Below are 22,200 nucleotides of genomic sequence, written 5' to 3' on the forward strand. Positions count from 1 at the left end.
ATCACAAAAAGTGAATCATTTCATTGTCTGAATTTAATCCATGTTCCAATGTTTGAAAATGACAGATTAATCTGGCTTCTTCTTGCCTTAAGCAAAGTTCTTGATTTCCTCCTCGTTTGCCCAGTTTGATTCTTTTCAGTCCAATAAATCTAATGTCTTTTTTATTATGCATTTGGTGTTGGTTTTGCCAATGAACAGATAACGGGAGGTTTTTGTCTTGACTTCCTATGGCTGAAATATGTTCTCTAATTCCAGTTCTTAACTCCCGAATGGTGCTCCCAGTGTAGAGCAGATTACAGGCACATATCACTGCGTAGACCACATGTTTGGATCTACAATTAATTTGTTCCCTAATCTTTGTTTTGACACCTTCTTGGTTCGTAAAAGTAACTGTTTCTTGTAGTGCATAGTGGCACATCGAACAGAAGCCACATTTCCTGAAACCTGACTGTGTTTGTCGTAACCATGTTTGTGATCTTGTTTCTTCTTCTTCCTCTTCGGACATCATAGAAGGACTCAACATGTTTTTCAGAGTTCTGGCTTTCCTATAAATTATTGTTGGATAATCTTGTATGTGTTTCTCGATATGTGGGTCTAGTTTTAATAGATACCAGTTCTTTTTCAGGACGTTTTAAATTTCTTTGTTGTTTGCACAATATGCCGTAATAAAATGAATAGTATCATCTGGTTGTGTACTTTTGCTGCTTTGAGATAATGTTGATTGTCTGGTCATGTTTTTGGCTTTCATTTTTGCAGTTTTAATTGATTTTTGTGAGTATCCTCTGGCCTTAAATCTGTCTGATAACAGTTGACATTCACTCTCAAAATCTGATAATTCTGTGCAATTACGTAGTGCTCTAATGAACTCTCCTTTCGGAATGTTGTAGATAACCGGTTTATGGTGGCAGCTAGTCGCATACAATGTTGAATTGACTTCCGTCTCTTTTCTAAATGTTTTTGTGTGTAATTGTCCTGTGGATACAAAGATGGTTAGATCCAAAAAGTTAATTTCCGTTTTGCTGCTTTGCCCAATAAATTCTAGGCCAAATTCATTGTTATTTGCTTGGTTTAGTAAAGACTCCAGTTCTTCCGGTGTACCGTTCCAAATAATTAGTACATCATCGATGTACCTTAGCCATTTGATTATTTTGTTCTTGAACTCAGGTATTTGGTATATGTGTAGGTCTTCGAACATTCCCATTACAATGTTGGCAAGGGCTGGGGCATATTTAACGCCCATTGCGACTCCACGTATTTGTCGAAAAAACTGATTATTGAAAATGAAAACATTATTCTCTAAAGTTGTCATGAGCATTTCTTTAAGCATGCATGCAGAGTTGAAAAATGACGCAGATCTATTTTTGAAAGTATAGTCCATTGCCTCCAGGGCCAATTCGTATTTAATAGATGTATATAGAGCCTTGACATCCCATGTTGCTAATAAGTATGTATCTTGCCACTGAATTTCTTCTACAATTTTAATGGCATCTGTTGTGTCTTTCAGATATGCCTGTATTTTAGGTACTTCAGGTCTTATTATATTGTCAATATATTCCGCTATATGTTCTGTCGCCCAACCTATGCCACTTACAATAGGCCTTCCTTCTGGGATAGTGTCATATTTCTTGTGAACTTTCGGAAGAAAGTATATGGTTGGAATTGTAGGTTTATTTACCCGTAGGTGTGTCTGCTCTTCATCAGTTATTAGTCCTTGCTGGTGCCAGGCATTAATAAGGCTTGTCAAATCTTGTGTTATTTTCGGTATTGGATTTCCTATTAATTTCTCATAACATTCTGGATTTTCCAAGTGGTTCATAGCCATCTTTATGTAATCCACTCTATTCATTATTATAATGTTGCCACCTTTGTCCGCTTCCTTGATAACCAATTGATGATTTGATGGCAAGAATTTCATTTGCTGTGAGATTTTTGAGATTAATATATATATATATATTCAGGGAAAAAACTTTGTTAAAGGGACGTTATGGTTAAGTTGCGCTACTAAAAACCTATGAAATTCAGTGAAAAAAACGTTGTTAAAGGGACGTTATGGTTAAGTTGCGCTACTAAAAACCTATGAAATTCAGTGAAAAAACTTTGTTAAAGGGACGTTATGGTTCCAAGTAAAACCGAAAAACCCTTGAAATTTGCCAGTTATGGTAAGCTAAGCAACCATAACTCGCGCCACCACCGTGCACTGCTAAGACTAACACCCAGGACATCAAAGATGACATCACAAATGGCATAAAAACACAACTTTCATCCTATCTCATACACTCCCACCCTCCCCAAACACTCCTACACACAACACACTCTACTAAATACACATTTTGAACAAAGTTTCACTGTGCTGTCCGCGGACATCCGCGAATCCAAGAAGGCGGGCGCTACCAAAAAATCTGACGCGCTTCACGCTCCACGCCGTCCAATCAGCTAACATGTTGCATGTCCGCGAACATCACGCAAGACGATTGGCCAATCAGGACACTGTCCGCGGAGCGAACATGGAAGTGTGTCCGCGAACCGAACACAGATATCACAAATTTTTTTTGACCTACTTTTTGGTCATTTTAAAAAAAAAAACTACTGGATGGATTTTCACCAAATTTGCAAAAGCACGCTTTCAGAGTGACCCAAATACTTTTTTTGCAAAGTTTGGTGAGGATCCGTCCAGGGAGAGCGAAGTTATAAGCCACCCAAAAAGTGCTCTTCCTATGGAAACAGCAACTTAACCATAACTACACGGCCACTACCGTGGCCATGTAATGTATATATATATATATATATATATATATTGCAAGCACATACTTTGACATATTATTCATTGAAGAAAGAAGGAGAGAGAAGAAAGGAGGGAAGCAGTCAGTTAGTATTGCGTGTTGATAGCTGGCATAATGGAAAACCGGTCTACTGTTATTGGGGTCTGGTCTTACCTAGTGTTTCAATTAATGGCCACATACGCCCTGGCCAGTTCTGTCCTGTATAGGTGGTAGAAGGTGAACTCCTGTAGCAGCCCTGTGTGGGCTATTAACAAATCCAGATAGGCTTGGCGATGAAATGGGTCAGACTAAGATCATGGAGCTGTCCTTATAACCCATCAGCTTGTTTTTAATTTATAAAATAGGCATATTGCCCAGGTGTGGTCAGCCACAGTTGTGTGTATAGTGACTATTGCTGTGTCTGCACGCTGTGATATACCTATACGGTGGTGGTGACTACTCGCTTGAGCGTATGTGACTGTGCCTATGCTATTTATCAGAGGGGAGTGGTGGAGGGGCTTCAAGCTTTCTCGTGATTGCCGTGATGCCGTGCACATGCCTTTGGGTGTTGGCCTGAGCATAAATTGTGAGTGATTGAATTGGTGTACATTACTAATGTGTGCTGGTTTGCACGTGGTATAGTTAAACCGGATCTGTTGCATCTTGTCTGCAAGACAGTGTTTTAATGAGTGATCAGGATCCCGTTAATTCGATTATGTGCATGGCCGTGATATTCCCAGGCCAATTGCTGCACGGTTCAACATGCATGATGCTAAGTTACGTAGTTTCGTTTGTAATATTGTGGCGCTACCATGTCTGGTGGTGCCCTCTCCCTCCTCGGTAGTTAACTGGGGCATAATTAATTGTGCGAGATGCTGGATGGCATGCGGATTCAGTCCTCTTACCCGATTCCTCTATGTTAGTCTGCGTATGCTGCTCGGATAGTCGACCTGCAATGCTAGTCATTGCTTGACTATATGGGCATGCGTGGAGTGTTTGGATTGTGTATGTGCATGCTCATTGCGCGTATACCCTAATCTATGACCACTACTTACTCGCATATGCACATTCGGCAAAGTCAGGCATTGGCCTGACAGATCATCAGTGCGCATGCGTCCGGTGTCATTGATATTTTCTATTGTGTGAGCTAATATTATCAGTACCTATGTCATGCATTAATTGTGCTAAGTTCCAAGGTCGGCCGCACAGTGAGTGATTCTCCTGTTTGCTATTGCTAAGTTACTGGGTGTCAACTCCCAATCTCTCATGGTTATACCTGTAGCCACTGTAGTGTGTGTCGCCCCATCCCATTGATTCAGGCCCATTAGGTGACCGTGGAGCTTTGGGAACCATATTTTATATATGGCCTTGATAATTGTCATTGAAGGTAGTGTGCTAGAATTGAATAGTATGTTGCCCCCTTGGCTTGTGGGGTATAAGGTTGGGTCCAACGGTGGCCAAATCTTAAAGGCAGCCTAGGGATATCGTTGTGCATGGTTGGTCCTTGGATGAAGGTCATTGTCCTGCAGTCTGTGGTGGTCAGCCTGTTGTACTTTGGGTAGTTGTAGTTTGTTTGGTATTTTGTTGGCATTTTAGTGCATAGTACATTGGGCCTCATTACGACCCAGGCGGTAAGTTACCGCCTGGGTCGTACCTTTACCACCATGGTGTAAACTACGTTTACGCCATGGTGGTTGGCGGACTTACCGCCCCATTCCGAGGTTGGCGGGGCGGTAAGTCCCCAATCCCCATTTACCCTTCCCCATTCCCATTTTTGCCCCATAGGGCATAATGGGAGTGGGGAAGGCGTTAATTACGCCACCGTAAATTACGGTGGCGTAATTAACATCAAGGTCCCTTAGCGCCATGGATTTTAACACCTGCTAAAAGCAGGTGTTAAAACCTCCATGGCGCTAAGGGACCTCGGAATCAGGCGGTAAGGGTCGGCGCTGTTTACGCCGCCGTAAACCCCTTACCGCCTGAGTCGTAATGAGGCCCATTGTCCCCTTGTTTTTGACATGGAGGGTATATAGTTGGGTGCAAAGAAGTTCAATCTAAGGGCATGTCATGATGCCTGCCCCCGGACATCAGGATCAAGTCCATCTGCCCAGGAAACAGGCATCCAAGCACCCACTGGGATTCCCACAATCCCAGTTAGGAGCTATGTGGGTGCGATCCTGGCGCCAGGCTCATATTGTTAAACTTACCTCATGCAGACCATGCTGCAAGGAACTTAAGCATAGGCCATCGTGAGGCCTGGAAGGGATTACTTTTCTTTAGGGACTATTTTTTGCTTGGGTGTGGTTTTGGGACTTCTTACCTGGGACTACTTTGAAGGCTATTTAAACCACGTCCGATGAACAGCACACGCTTCGCGTTATTCTGCCTTCTGCAGCATAACGCTCACCGTGCCTGCAAGCCGAGCATCCTGTCTTCAGCCACGCCCGCCTTGACTCCGGACCAGATCCTAGAAAGAAGGGAAAGAAGAAGGAAAAGTTAGAACAAGGACATTGGGCCTCATTCCGAGTATGGCGGTAAGGGATAGCGGCCACCGCTAACGAGAGCGGTGGCGGTAATCCCTTACCGCCATACTCCGAGTTCCCTTTGCGCCATGGAGGTTTTAACACCTGCTTTTAGCAGGTGTTAAAAACCATGGTGCTAAGGGACCTTGATGTTAATTACGCCACCGTAATTTACGGTGGCGTAATTAACGCCTTCCCCACTCCCATTATGCCCTATGGGGCAAAAATGGGAATGGGGAAGGGTAAATGGGGATTGGGGAATTACCGCCCCGCCACCCTTGGAATGGGGCGGTAATTCCGCCATCCACCAAGGCGCTGCCGGTCCGGGTACGGCGTCAACCAAGGCGTTAATAGCGCCATTGGTTAGCGCCGTACTCGGAATGAGGCCCATTACCTTTCAATCATCAGCAGTTCACAGAGCTGCAGCACCATCAAATAGAGAAAAAGACTTAAAATTCAAACGCGTCGCATCACCAGCTGCAGCGCCGCGCCATACTCACCAGTCTTCACAGCATCTCCACGACCCGGCGCAGCCTCCATCGCCTCGTCGCCTAAATCCTGGCATCTGAAAAGACAAAACAAATAACAAGGTGAGCCAATTGCCAGCAAGGACATTCTTCTTTCACCGCAAGATACTTACTTGAGTTCATCGCCCGAGGCATTCTTCTTCTGCACACCATTTCTTCTTACGCTGCACCTGTAGGGAGACAGAAGGTAGTCAGTTAAATACATTTGGACCATTATTTTTCGCCGGACAGTTTGGGAAATAGAGACTCTTATCTAAGCGCTTCTGCTTCCAACGAGGTGATCATCCCTCGGCTCAAGCTGCAAGAAAAAAGGGAGAAAAGAGGGGCAAGAGTGAATAACAGACATTTTGAACTCTAAAGAACTATATGCTACTTACCTCGGAGTCATCAGTTGTCTGGAACTCGCCCAACTCCCACAGACCAGTGAAGTAACTGGTTTTCTACGCGCCCCTGCCTTACACACAGGATGGAGAGCTCATCTTTTCAAACTATAAGGTGAGACTTGTGAAAGGGAATGCAGGAGGTGTTCAGTGGGGAACAATTGAGTGCGTGTATCCTCTTGCCCACGGGTGGCTAATTCCCTTTTTCCTGCTTTTAGGAGATTATTCTTACGGGTCAAGCAAACGAAACTAGGAGAGCCAGTCCAGTCAGCCATCACCGCACTACGAGTCACGCTGGTGAAGTCTGTAGCAGTCCAATTCTGTTCGACGCCCCTGTGGGGTCCAGGTGAGCATAACAGGGCAACCTAGAGATATATATTCAATGGTCATTGTTATGGTGATGTGCTCCTGCCGTCTGCGATCAATTTTGGTTAAGGCGACTACTGGTCCTAATGGGACCACGTATGGGGCGGCCTTGATCAGCTAGGGAGTGTTCACCTAGTTGTTAGTGGGACCTGCTGACTGGGTTTGGTCCATCCTTATGGTCGGGGAATGTTGTGAATAACATGGCATACATTGTAATCATGGTTGGTGTTTAGTCTGTATTTGACGCACCTGAATCTGCATATCATTCTTGGTTCTTGCTGTCTCATTTTCCATTCCCTGTTTCCACCCCTAGCTCCACACTTCACTGTTTGTAGTCCAACGAAGCAAATTCTCCTCTTGTCTTCAAGTTGGTGGTTTGCTTGCCAGTGGTTTGCCAGGGGGAGCTTCGGATCGTGTGACTGTATACTGTTGAGGTGTTCTCGGATCCTAATACGAAGTTCCCTGATGGTACTGCCTATATAAATCTCATTAAATACACAGACAATTGCATACATTACAAATTTGGTCCTGCAGTTAATCTGCTATTTGATGGTAAATTTTTTGCAGTTAGGGAATTGTGCTACTGTTGTTCAACATGTACCACATTCGGTAAATCCTATAGTGGTGTTTTTGCTGAGCCAATCTGTTGCAGTGATCTTTTTCTGTGCCATAAATGATGGGCTTGGAATATTTTATAACTTTGGTGCTTTGCTAAAAGAAAGACTTGGTTATGGTGTGAGTTTCGTACTGATATATTTGTCCATTAGAAGTAGAGACCAGTGTTTTTTCAAGATATCCTGTAGCTCGTAACTGTCGACGTTGTCTAATGGCTTGTTTTTGCTCATAAGCATGCATACATCAATTTGCCAGTGCTGGGGCATAGCTATCTCCCATTGCTATACCTTTTGTTTGCCTATAGAAATCCCCATTGAAGAGAAATATATTGTTGCTGAGTGAGAAATGTAGGAATTCCATTGTAATGTTCAGTTGGCCATGGTATGATGCAGGCAAGTCAAGCTAAAAAAAGACTTACATCTGACATGGGGCTGTATGAGAGCTGTAAAGTAATGTGATTTAATTTGACTATTATAAGAGGTAGATTCCCTCACTTAAAATGTGCTGTTCCAGACATGTTTTCTGGGTGCAAGAACATGTTCTGATTTGTGATTGCCTATGAGCAGCTTTAAACTTGTGGTGCGTATTGCACACCATCATTATATTTTATTGAGTGAATGTATTCTTTACAGGTAACCATTTCTTAAGTGGCCAGTGGCCATCCATTTCTTTCTCAACAAATAAGCTGTATCCAATGAAATATCAAAATGTCTTTCACGCATGACCTTCAATGTGTTTAAAAAAAGCCACGGTATTGATTTTCGAAAGAGAATTATTCATTATTAACCTGGGGTTGTTACTGTGCTAGCTGGGTGGCTTGCAAAAGTGAAATTATTGGTCCTTGGTTACTAGTTTACTGATAATGTTGTTTCTGCGTAGTGCGTGCAGTCTCATTCTACGCCTATGCATTATAACTTTATCTGTGGATGCTTTCTGAGGGGCTACATGCCACATCTTTGCATTTCCTATAATCTTTTCTGAAATATTTACAGTGACTCCTTTGATTTTCAGTTAGCCCCGTTTGAAGACTGAAGTGAGAGGCTGAAGGGGAAAAGTGGCTTTCCATACAGAGCCAAATCTAAAGGCGTTCTTGAAGTACCTTTGAGCTCACAGATACAATTGTAGTTCGAGCTAAAATGTGTAACTCCTAAGGTGGCAGGGGGGCAGGAATCACAGAGCTCTGATGTTTGCCATGGTCATGCATGATCCATTCTGTTTTTGCTTGGACTACATTTCAAATGGGAAAGAAATGTCCCAAGATCCAAAGGAAAAAACAGGACTGGATGGCCTTCGCATGAATGGCTACTTTATGTATTTACATTTTATTTTATTGCATCTTTTTAAGGCGCCTATACACAATGTCCTTCCAGGCACCATAAAACAAAGACAGGGGTGGGGGGAGCACAAGCGGATTAAAAACAATAACAGTCCTACTAGGCCTTGTGACATTCGGATTGTGCAAGTGTAGCAGCAAGAAGTGCAGGAGGGAGTTGAGAGTGGGGGACGGGGGAGGGGGGGCCCAGGGTTAGGCAAGAGCTGTGGGAAGCTCAAAAGGGCAAGTGCCAGGGGAGGACGGGAAGCACCAACTAGTTTGGGGAATGGGGAGTGGACCCGATCGGGAGGAGGTGCCAACCCTCCAGGTTGGTCAGGGAGGGGGCACGTAAGGGCAGTGCTGGGTTTGGTGCTTGCTGAATCTGACTGGACGAGGGGGGCCGATTGTCCTGTAAGGCTCATAAGGGACCAGACTGGCAGTCATAGCAGACAGACAGAGGGATTAGCACGGGGAGAGAGGGAAAAGAGAGGGAAGGAAGAAGAGAACAGTAGGGTCTTGAGCCGCTTACAGAACTTAAGGAGATCCGGCTCAATTGTTTGTATAGCACCAAAATACAAGTCCAGAGGCATCAGAGCGCTCACAATTCAAGACACAAACACACACACAAAAATGAACAGGGCAACGCACACAGTCATAGCCAAAAAAGCATGCAGGAGAGCAGAACAAAAAAGAAAAAGAAAAATAGTCAATTAAAATGATGCGTCTTCAGGGCTCCTTGGCGACAAACCGGCCACTCGGGTTGCATAGTATTCCAGAGTTTAAGAGTGGCATAGTCAATGGTGCACTGTCTACCTGACACCAGATTCATTCCCGGCACGACCAAGAGATTGACAGAGTTAGATGTCAATGTTCTCCGAGCAGGTAGCCCGGAAATTCTTCTTGATAAATAGATGTGGCTAACACCAAATAAACATTTATGAGTAAGGGTATGAAGACGGAAAGTTATCTGAGCTTCCACAAGCAGTCAATGAAGTGCACACCTGGTCTGAGAGACATTCTCTCTTCTTCCAAATCTTCAACAATTTGCACAGCACTTTTTTTATTACCTGCAATTATGCAATTTAGCAGTATTGCCCTTTCTTGTTCCATACAGCAGACTACCTCAGTAATTCACTTTTATTTGGATGATGGTCCTTGCTATGATAACACAGCTCTCCTTGGAGAGAAATGGTCTAATTTGGCTAAAATATTTAAGATGGTAAACTCAGGTCGAAAAAATGTTATTAATATGGATCTTCATGGACATTTCGGAGTCTAAATAGAGACCTAAAGTTTTAACTTTGAGGTAGCTATAGTACATTGCACAATAATAATGTTTCTAACGGGACCTAGTTTCTTGAGTCTCACAGAAGTACCTGTTAGCATTGACTCTGTCTTGGAGTCATTTAATGCTAATCCATTGTGAGCCAACCAGTGCTGGATGAGGGAGTACACCTCATTTAAGACCTCAGTGTCTTTCTTATAGTCAGAGATGGGGATAAGGCCGAGAGTGTAATCAGCCCAATTAGTGTAGTTAATACCCTTTGCATCAGTAATTCAAACAGGGGTTTTGTAAAGATGTCATATAGAGTCGGAGATTAACATGAACTCTCTGGCACCCCGCAAGGCAAGTTGACGGCATCAGCGGCTTCGGCTTTGAAACTTGAGAGCTTGGGAATGAAAGTTTAAAAAGTAGCACAATAATGAGATAAAGGATTTAGGGTATGATTCTCCAAATGTCTTGAGGGTAATAACATGTTATTTCTAAGCAGTCTCTGTAAGGTAATGGGGTATCTGCAACATAATCCAACTCCTGGTGTGGTGTAATAAAAATGTCTCAACTAAGTAACAACGATTGGCAACACCAATAGATTTGGCTCCTAGTAGGCATTATATAGGCTTTTGTCAGGCACTGTCATAATATACTGAGGTTTTATGGGCAGATAGCATCATTATGACAGTGCATAGAAAAGGCCTTTCCCATGCCCACATACAATCCAAAACTGCTGGCTTTGTCCAATGCTTGTTTATTTTGTATTATTTCATTTTCCCCCTCTGACTCTACTGTCCGTGTACAGTGGACTTCGCCATGTGGGGGAACTAACCAACCCAAATCCCACATCAAAGCTGCAAGCCATCCCCAGTGGTGAGGCCCACCTCCATTCCAAATGCTTGGGGGGCAACATGCCTCTGTTCCCTTTGGTCACAGAGGGTCTGAAAGGCACAGTCGAGGTCCTGTTAAAAAAAGGGCATGTGGAAGAAGGTTGGGTAAGGAGCTCATTCAGCTATGGCTGGAGAGTCAAGTAGAAGGAACTGGTGCAGGAGACAGGGGTCCAGAGGAGAGATCCAGAAGTCTGAGAAGAGGAAAACACAGGAGGCTGGGGTAAGTAAGAGAGTAGAGGTTGGGGGGTGACCTTGAGTACTTCGAGAGAAAGACCCAGGAAGGTTAATGGGACACCGAGAGTACTGAAGGGATAAAGACCCAGTGGCTGGTAGTTAGAGGCCCAAGAGGCTGTAGTGTGATAAAGAGAAAGAAAGAGAGAGGTGCAGGTTACTCTGGGGGGGGGAAGGAGGCTGAAAAGAAATTGACCCAGGCAGTTGGAAATAAGAGACTGCAAATTAAGCTTTGGTTACAAAGGTGTCTAAAGAGGAGATGGTGAGGGAAGCTACGGAGGAAGTGGTTAGAAGAAACATGGAGGAGGGGGTGAATAGTCCAGCCCTTAATATGGAGATACCCGAGGAGGAGTTAAATAAAGAGAAGGTGGTGAGCAGCGTGGAGACTATTAGAGAGAAAAGCAACAAGAGGGGAGAATTGAAACAGAGAGTCACCAGGAGTAAGAGAGAGGAGGAAGACATTATGTTCAGGGGAAATGGAAGAACAGAAGAAGGGGGAGACCAGAACATGATGCAAGAGGAAGCCTGAGACAGGTGTTGAAGAGGGCAGGAGAAGAACAAGGAAAGAGAAAGACAGTAAATATATGGAAAGGTCCTCCGGTAGTACAAGCACCTCATGGTGGAATGTCATGGAGTAAAGATAGTTTAGGTTGGGAGGCTATAGAGCCTAGACCCTGGAGAGGGATGTGGTAGGAGGCCTATAGAGAACCCCATAAAGGTCTTAGATTGGCAGGTGGCACTAATCCTTAGTTTAAGGCCAGTTCCAGCATGGCACCAACTACAGAACCAACTATCTGACTCCCAGGCCTCCCCACCATTCCCTAGCTTTACAAGAGCATGTCCTACTTCATTGCAAACAACAGAGACACTGCTATGGACTGGAACTACAAGATCTTGATAGACATTCATCTTGGAATTCTTATGCTTGATTTGAGACTCTGAGCACCTACCCACACATCTGGTTTTCTGTGTTACAGATGCTGGGACGGAACAGGCCCCAGGCCGGCATTGGAGCTTTCTTGAACCTTTCCGAGACACATGGATGCCTATTTTGGGCACAACTATGATTACTACAGTTGAGCTTCTTTGAGGCACATTCATGGCCCATAGAGAATTTCTTTCTGTTTGGCCTTCTAAAGACCCTAATAGAGAACCTTTTGGAAACATATTCCACATCTGACTTGTGTCTTATCCATGAGCGTTGCATGAACGTACACAGTTGCACTAAATTCTACAACTAGGCTAAAACTATAACAGATCTTTCATTATGATGGTCTCTTTCCACATCATGACCTGTTGATTGATACCAAGATCTCTGACAGAGTAGTAAATCTCTCTCGCGAACCAGACCTAAACTGGGATTTTGTTGTATATATTTTTGCATTTCGGTGAAAAAAACACACACAAAATTACTGGAATTTTTAGTTTCAGTTTTTCTTTTAGAAATACTGTTGCCATTTCCATTCATTTTTTTGCTCTGACATCCGTTAAAAGTAGGTGTGGATCGAATAGTAGATTTAAGTATCTGGCTGAACACAAAATAGTTGGACAAGTATTCGTCCATAACCAAATATTTAGATGAATATTTGACTTTTTAATAAATAGTTACGTAGACAAGTAAAACCCTTTTAATATTAAAAACACACTTTAAAATATGTATGTCCATTCTTTATTGAATTTCTTTTCATTGATGTCTATGGAAGATGATTGTGTAAACTATAAAAGGTATACATTATCAGACAATAAACTGTTTAATAACAGAACAGTTTGTATTTTTGTGAATTCATAAGAGGCGCTTATTGGGCAGGCCCAAAAGTATAGTATGCATGTATGCAATCACTGTGAGGGGAGACTGGGATGTGACTACTTGTACTTTCAAATGTTCCTTTGGGCCTGCCCTTTTTAGCCTACTGGCTCCTACAAGGCACTGAAACACAAAGTGTGTGAATACATCAATTAGAACCCTGCTGATTGCTGAAGTGCTACTGATTACAAACCTGTGGAATGCCTGAACAATGCTATGGCACTGAGTGGGGATGAGGCATTTGAAAAATGTCTTTTAATTAATAGATAGTCTTTTTTTTTCTTTTTCGGGTGGAGTATGTTTGTTAGTATGGTAAAATACACCTGATGAAATATGTAGGGAATTCTGAGTCCTCTATGGTTCTCGGTTGACTGTGTAGGGAAGGGACAGAGCTGATTTTTTGATCTTTAATTGTCATGCGCATGTTTATTTTATTTATTTGTTTAACTTGTGCATCCATTGGTCCATTTGCTCCAATGTTTGGTCCAATGTTTCTAAATTGAAAACTTGTATCTCCTTCTTTTAATAAACAAATATCCCTCTTTTTTAACTCTCTAATGTTACAAGGAATATTTCTGCTGCCAGAGACTGGGACATTATAGTAAAAATAAATATAGCCACATTCTTTACTAACATCTCTCACTTTTACTCTACTAAAAGCGACTCATTTTGGTAACATGAGAAAATTGGAGCGCAGGAATTGTAACCTTTGATTTGCTGTTACAAAAACATCTGTGCCACAAGCACTTTTCCCTCTGAGCCATCTTATTTGCTTTATAACCTTGGCCTGCAGACTGACTACAGTTAATTTCTGCAGGCACACTACCTCATGGGTTAGTTTACTCAGGGTTTGGAACTTACTGGGATCCCTAAAGCCACTATTTCAATCCACTTAATTATATTATTTGGATTGGGAATAGGTGGAATTGGAACCTGCAGCTTTCAGATATCTCACACAGGTCATCAGCAAATCAGTAAGTGCCTAACTATAACACAATTTTCCAAAAGTGACTTCATATACTATTGTCCAAGCTCAATAGTTTTCAACTGCAAAATACAGGAAAGTTCAGAGCTACATTCAACATATTGGGAGTTTTGGTTTAGCTCACCCATCCCCAGCAAACCACCAGATAAAAGTCTATCCAGCACATGAATGTCAGAGACTTCCAGAATGCTGCTCTGCCTGCACTCAATCACAAAAAGTGACAGCAGCATTTGTTTATTGATCTGTTTAAAGGATAAACATGACATGCCTGAATGATTCTAGGCAGCAGTCAAAGCAGTACTTAATGTATTTTGTAGGGGAAACTATTCAGCTTTGGGTGATAATTAAGTAATCAGCCAAAGCCGAATACCTTATTTTCAAAATGAATTCGGCCAAATGCTTACTTGAAGCTGAATTTCATTACACCCCTAGTCAAAAGTCTAATTTAAACCAGCAAGTAACATTGTTTCATAACTCACAACCTTAAGTCGTTAAAATCCTTTTCCATTGGTGTTGATAGTGCAGGTCCCAAAATTAGAGAGTGTAGACCCAGGCACAGGGTTTGCTTGTGTTCCCATAAAAGTAGGCATTGTAGTAGTAGTGACCTACTTGTAATGGGGATAGAGTCAAAACTGTTTTCCCGTAGTTGTTGCCGTTTGCAGAGGCATTTGTCTTCTAGTGGTGATGTCTGGGAAATCTGTCTAATCTGCTTGCTGACTGAAGGAGGAGTCAGTGTATAAAAACCTACCTCTTTTGGATGCGGAGCGTCCACAGAGCAGTTTACAGAGGCATTGTCTTCTACCGGTGCTGTGTTGAAGACGGTCTAATCTGATTGCTGACAGAAGGAGGTGTCGTTCTTTAAAAACCTCATTTGGATGTGGAGCATCCGCAGAGCCATTTGCAGAGGTGTTTTGTCTTCTACTTGTGCTGTGTTGAGGTCTGTCTACTCTGCTTGCTGACTGAAGGAGGAGCCATTCTTTAAAAGCCTAATTTGGAAGCGAGCGTCCACTGAGCCATTTGCATAGGCGTTTGTCTTCTTCTGGTGCTGTGTTGAAGTCTGTCTACTGTTGCTTGCTGACTGAAGGAGGAATAATTCTTTAAAAACCTAATTTGGATGCGGAGCATCCGCGGAGCCGTTTGCAGGTGCATTTGTCTTCCACTGTCTTCTACTGTCTTCAACTGCGACAGCTAGACGGACTCAAGCAGCCTGCATGCCCCTCTTCACAGTGTAACACGGTACAACTTTGAGTCCTTCCATTCGTTATAGCAATTCCTTCTCTTGGGCCAATCACATTTATATTGTTTTATTGCTTCAATATTTCTCGGTGACTGCAGGGATACTTTCCCTTTGAACCAAGCACATTTATTATCATTACAAAAGCAGGGGTTATACATCGGGTTGTTCTCATCAGCTCTTTGAATTCAGCACCTTTACATTGGGTGACCTCAGAGTTGTGCTTGTCAGATCTTTGAACCCAACACCCCCAAAACATAGCCCTTAGGACTGATCTTAGAAGCCTAATCCATGGCACAGACACAATTCATTCCTTGGATACTCCAACAGTTCTACCAACTGAGGAGGATGGTCTTGCCCACCCAACAGCCTATATTGAGGACACTGAAGAGCATTGTAATGAAGCAGACATTGTTGCTGCTTTAAGGCATAATTTAGGGGTTGATAATATAAATGCACCACTGAAAACAAGCCCTTCGGATGCCCCTGCAGAGTTCCAGCCTAAAGGAGTCAAAAAGTGGATGGGACAAACCCTGCCACTAAGAAAGCAGGCACACTGATCCTGATGTCTCCTATAGCGGGTCTGTACATCATGGACTACTTTCCCAAACTCTCCTAGACAAGCACTGATGTTAAATATTCTCAGCGTATTAGGAAGACTGCTACCCTAGATAGTACAAAGATGAATGTTGTAATGGACTTAAGCATAATAGAGTATGCCGACTCTGGCTTTCTTCCGAACGCCTGTGAGATCTCAGTGAGAGTTATCCAACAGACTTGTGACGCTTCAAGAGTCGGGTCAACTACGGAATTAACTGACTACTTATCACAAGTGAACTGTAATGAGCAGTCGATCTCCTCACCAGACTACTCTGCTCAACATAGTGAGGGCATTATTCATAATACTCTCAGAGAGGCTGATGACTTTGTAAAGCTATCCTCCTCCAGCCTCTCGGCACTTAATGTGGTATTAAGCTCATTTGTTAAACTATACGATAATATCTGGGAAGGGTTGAAGGTCCAAACTACAATGCTAAGTGCTACAAATATTAAGGTTGAAGATTTAGAAGCTTGTGTGGGGCATATAGCATCCCGAAGTTTAGTACCAATTGTGGGAGAGTCATGTTATAGCAACTTGAGATCTGCAGTTAATGACCCTATAATAATAGATGATTCTGATGTTGAAGTTACCTTTATGTCTAATTCTGTCCGACCACTGGAGACAATTATTCCGGGGACTGGCATCGCCTCCCAAAAAGCTGCTCAAAAAGATCACATAATACAAACAGTAGCCATGGTTCACTCATAGGGCATAGAAGCCCTCTGCAATGTAATGCAGAGGGAAAAAAACAAAAAACGAGAAATTGATCAAATGACGAAACACCTCTTCCCGTAAATGGTTACGTAATCTCCCGATTGTTGACTCATTAAAAAAATACAAAAGCAGATTTAAGGGTGACAAAGTCAGCTGACCCGAGTTATAGAAGAAGACAGTATGGAGCTCCAATTTGCTTTGCCAGCTGGGCACGTAATCCCCTGCATGCCCCAATCCTTGTCTGTGACAAACCCCCCCCCTCCCACTAAATATTTTGGCATGCCCCTAAACAGTCTTAAAAACTGTATTGGCTTAAAAAGTAGTTTGGGAATATCAGCTCAGGTAAATCCTGATTCTTCGGCACTTTTAAAGTGGATGCTAGTATACAAACCATGCCCAAAATGGTAACCTTCAATGATGCCGTTACCCCGCAGGGAAGTTTGTAACATTTCCTGTTATGAAACCTACACCACTCCCTGAGAAAGCATCTCACTTATTTACCATTGCCACGAAGAGTCAATATAAGTGTGATAATGGGCGGACGAATGCTGCATCAAATGTGATCTCAAATTGTGAGGCTGTTGTACAAACTGATGGGGTTTGGGATCCCGAGTGTGTGGGGCAAATGTTTTTAGCATCTTTGGTCAGCACCCCTTGCAGCCAAGATTGAGAAACACACCTCCAAATCCACCTTCAAACCTTGTGTTCGCACTGCCTGAAGGAAGTCAAAACTTGAATTTGGGGGGATTTTTGGATAAATTGTATGTTCCAAGAGGGTGGCGCTCTGATCTTTCTCCTGCCATAAAGACTCCGACAGAGCTCTGTTTGGCTCCCCCTGAAATTATCAATAATACTTATGCTCTTCTGGCAGACCACACCTACATGACTAACTTGAAAACTGTCATGAAAGGCAGTCATACTTTGTATAGTTCCCTTGATCAAGGGAAATGTTCCTCTCACTGCACAGATTTAAGTGACTCTAATTTCTCTACCCTGTTACCAAGAATGTCTAGATCTTTACCGAAAGCAAACTCTCATGGAAATTAGATTTCACATGATGGTGGGAACATACTGGTGATCTCTAGTCTACTTGGAGATAGCTTTCCTATCTGTTTAAATAGTACCAATGTTTTGATGATATTCTCAGAAATTCCTATCTTGACTGCTCTATCTTTAAAAAATAATTACATTTAAAGTGCAAATTGGTTAATTAAAACCTTATACACAAAAATCAAATTATTATAATTATTACAATATTTCAATTTCACAATTCAATTCAAATCAAGTCACATCAAGTTACAGTTACCTAGTGGTTACATTTATTTTACCCTTACTACATAAAATCATGCATATAGCCCTTTGTGACATGTTAAATGATTTGTCCATAACTCTCTTCTGAATATAAAATGCTGCTCCAAGAAACACCAATGGGTCTACCATATAAATATGTGACCAGAATTGGTGAGACATAATCATATTTAAGTCACACACGAGGTCCTTATAGCCTTTGTAATAGTACTTTTGTAGATCTTGATGTCTCGACCTCCTTGCGACAGTCTGCACAATCTTTCATCTATTGGTATACCTAACCATGCGTCAATATATTCATGACAAGGTAGTATGTTAAACCTTAGCAGAGTGATAAATCTTTCAAATTCTCTATTTCTGATCTTCAATAAGTAATTTTGAGGAATAGAATGATCTAGTCCTTGTACTGAGTACATCCTATATCTTTGATTTTTATTCAAATTAGACACATTGCTACTGACGTCCCGGACAAGGGCTCTTTTTAAGTTCCTTATACATAGGCCACATTTCTCATACCTCAGTAGGGAGCTTCACATTTACAGTGTTTAGGAACCTTAAAGTAGTGGTCTTCAAATCTTGAGCAAAGTTGTTTCCCTTTTCCTTCTTATTTATATTTTCCCATATTAAACTCATCAAACTCTCTTCTTTACTGTTTGAGACCACCATTTTGACATATAGGGCCCCAGGTATAATACAACTTTTATATATTTCAAGGAGGCCTTTCACCAAATATGCCCCTTTCCCATTCATATATCCTTGTAAGAGGTTCAATTTTTTTATCACCTTTGATTTTACCATGTCAAAATAAGTCACGGGGGGGGTTTATTTATAATGGGTATACCTAAATACGGATAGCTATAGACCACCTCAATTATTTTGGAATCAATTTTCCATGTATATGAAGATTTGTGTACACTTCTTTTTGTTCCTCCAAACACCATAATCTTGGTTTTGCCAACATTAATACTTACATAATTTTCTGTTGAGTATGTTTGTATCCTGTTCAACATCCGTTGCAATCCCACCGATGTCCAGTCCAATAGGACGGTGTCATCCGCGTACATTAACCAACTAATAAACTTCGTCCCTATTTTCGGGGGGAAATTGTTAATATTTATTAATCTTTCCCACATGTCGGCAACATAAAGATTGTAGAGCACTGGAGAAGTAACACATCCTTGTTTTAGTCCCATATTTGTTCTAATGGGCGGAGAATATTTGGCCCCTTTATCTAGGCAGATTACCACTGTAGTTTCTCTGTACATCTCCTTTAAAAAATGTAACATGACCAGACATATATGCAACTTGGCTAGTTCATCCCACAGCTTATACCTGTCGACAACATCAAAGGCTTTAGTGTAGTCAATAAAACACAGATACAAATTGGTTCCTTTCCTATCCATAGTGTCAGATTTAAGATAATTTAACATAACCAAGTTATCCAGGGTACTATTATCTTGCCTAAAGCCAGTTTGTTGCATTGACAGCAGCTGATTCTCTTTGCTCCACTTATTGATGGTTTTAATAAGAGTTAGCAAAAGATTTTACAGCTACTGTCTGCAATAGCCAAAATGTTGTAATTATCCGGTAACATTCTGTCCCCTTTTTTATGTATCAGGAGAAAAATAGCTTTTCGCCAGTGATCCGGAATTTTACTGCTTTTCCAAATGGCGGAGAAAAGATGAAACAGTAACCATGCCCATTTTTCTGGGTTGCGTTTGATAACTATATTAGCAATCCCATCCGGCCCGGGTGCTCGAAGTTTTCATTCTTTTTATTACTTGTAATATGTCTTGCTGGCCATATGGGAAAGTGGGTCATGTTCTCTTCCAGTTCAGATCATAAGTGATTTCCTTACTATTTTTAATAAAAAATAGCCGAGAAATATATTCCATCCACATTTCCTGGCCAACACCATTTATATCAGTACCTCTCTCCTCTAGTAAATATTGGCGACACAATTACCAGAATTTCTTTGAGTCATGGGTCCTGCAAAGTACACATATAATACGCCATTTTGCATTGTTAGTATTTTGTTTATATGCTTTCAACCAATTTTGTATTTGGTCTTGAGTGATGTAATTTCCTCATCATCTTTTTCTCCTCCATTTACACCATCTTCTTAATCTTCCTTATCTTGTCTTTCAAGACCTTTTTCCAATCGTTAATCTGGCTATCGAAGACATTGTGCCTCATTACGGCCATGGCGCTCCCGTAATGAAGGGTGCCGGTACGGGACCGGCACTCTTCATTACGGGATGCCCTATTACGAGGTTTCCTTGCGGGACCCGGTAAGGACGCCTGGTAAAACCAGGCATCCTTAGCGCATCCCGCGAGGGGACCAGGGAGCTAATAACGGGTCCCTTATTAACAGGCCCGTTATTAGCTCATTTTCCAATGAGGACTTACTGGGTCCTCCATGGTTGGAATAGCCCGGTAAATCCTCTTTGGAGGAACCCGGTATGGAGGCAGTCATGCCCTTATTAAGGTCATGGCTACCTCCATACTCGTAATGAGGCCCACTGTCGTGTTTTTTCCTGCACTTTGTGTCACTTTCCAACTGCTATTATTTTTTTGTATCATGCCCAACAGCTAAGTTATCACCTTAAGGCCATTTAAGGCGATCTCTTGTCCATCAATGGGCATAATATTAAACATGTTGTCAAATTTCTCCAGATTCCGTTCTGTCCAGATGAGTCTATTTCCATCTAGCGAACTTTGCATATTTAAGACAGTTCCCTCTTGCCAACTAAAATATGGCTTACAATATAGTTTACATTTAAGTGCTTTATGGTCGCTCAAAGAAGTGTCTGTGTTAAAAAAGGGCTATACATTTTAAAAGTCCTCTACTCAAACATACAATCTAGTCGATAGTTTACCTTTCCATTAGAGCAAGTAATTTCTCTTTGCCTACTCTCCTCTGGCTCTAGGTATGCCATTCCATAGTTATGAACTAATTTTAGTCAGGAGATACCATCATCCACCTGTTTTGGTGTCTTATATTGTTTTCCCCCTATTTTCTTCCCAATTGCTATCACAGAGTCAAATTCTCCCTCCAGTACTTTTCATTTCTCCATTTCTCCCTTGGCTAAATCACAATAAGCATTGAAAACTCCAACCACCATTACCTCTGCTTTTGGACTCTCCTGCATCCAGCCTTCTATTGTATAAGCAATCATTTCAGCTATTGCTAATATATTTGACCCCCCGGTTTTGAATACATATTAATAAGTAATAATTCTGCTGGCAGTCCTAGGTTACCTCTAATGGCACTCAAGACAAATGGTGAGCTACACCAGTTATAAAATTCTCTCAAAGTAATATGGTCCTTTGCACTTATATAGAGTCCTCTCACTGGTCTCCCTTTTCCCCCCTGCAATGCACATTTATATAGAATGCTTTACCCATCAACTGATAGATCTCCGCTTATCCAGGTTTCCTGCAGTGCAAATACATCACAGTTTTCCAGGAAATCAGTGCCCCCTTTATGTAGAATGGAGTGAAAACCTCTAATATTCCAGGAGATAACCTCTGCTTTCACCCCTTCCTTCTCTTTCAATTTTCTTCTAGATAATCCCCATCCGGTGCTCATTTTTCAAACTTGTCCTTTTCCTTGTGTCCTTGCATTTTAGGAATTTTTTGGGATTGTGGGTTGCTTCCTTTTAGGCCTCCATTGTCTATGTTATTACATACCACTATTTAATATTCTTTACCCCATATGGCCTTTGCATGTTCCCTTATAAAGTCTACAATCACATCTGTTTTAAATTGTACTATTACCCAATTTTCCCACTAGATATTGAAAGAGTGGTTTTCCCAAACAAGCAGAATATGACGCAATCACTGCTCTATTTTCGATCCAGACAGGTGATTGATCTGATCCTCTCAGAAAGGGTACTCCTAAATAATATGGGTTTTCTTAATTGCTCGATGGTTGGAATGTGAGCAAATTCCTCACATCCCATGGTCTAGGGACAATTCATACTCACCTAATCCGAGCAGCGTTCAATATAATACTGATGGGGCTTGTAACCAAGTAAGAACAACTACTTTTAGAGCTCAAGGTCGGTAGAGGCATAATCCTCTTAGATTTAAGTCGAGATGCTGATGTATCTAGACCCCTAGCCCACCTAATCGGTGACAAGAAATTGAAGTTACTCTCCTGGAATACCAGAGGCAATCTGCATTTGCTCACAAATCTTGAAACGGTTGCCCTATTATGAAGTAACAACTGGTTAATGCTCCAGGAAACTTGGATAGCAACCATTACTTCTTTACATGGTTTTAAGGTATTTTTTCAGCCTGCAAAACCAAGCTACGGAGGTAGACCGACAGGTGGCCTCATTACTGCTCTTCGATGTGATCTTTGCTTAGTTGGTCAACAGTTGGAAAACTTCCCTTATGGAATGCTAGCTGTAGAGGTTTCCCACATACAGATAACTTCCATGCATTATTAATTAATGTTTACTGGCATAAGGGAGTGGGGGTGTTAGAGGACTTCCTACTTACTATCACCAATTTTGTCTCTCCATTGAAATCCACAGCTGGTTGTAGACACATTCTCTTGGCTAATGATTTGAATGCCAATTGCACACCATCAAGCCTCAGAGGTAAGCATTGGGACTGTTATCCTGACTCTTCAGTCCCTGACTCAAAATCAAAAACAGGTTGGCAATGGA

Source organism: Ambystoma mexicanum, chromosome 12 (assembly GCF_040938575.1).
Source record: "Ambystoma mexicanum isolate Mex_15411 chromosome 12, UKY_AmexF1_1, whole genome shotgun sequence".
NCBI classification, from domain to species: Eukaryota; Metazoa; Chordata; class Amphibia; order Caudata; family Ambystomatidae; genus Ambystoma; species Ambystoma mexicanum.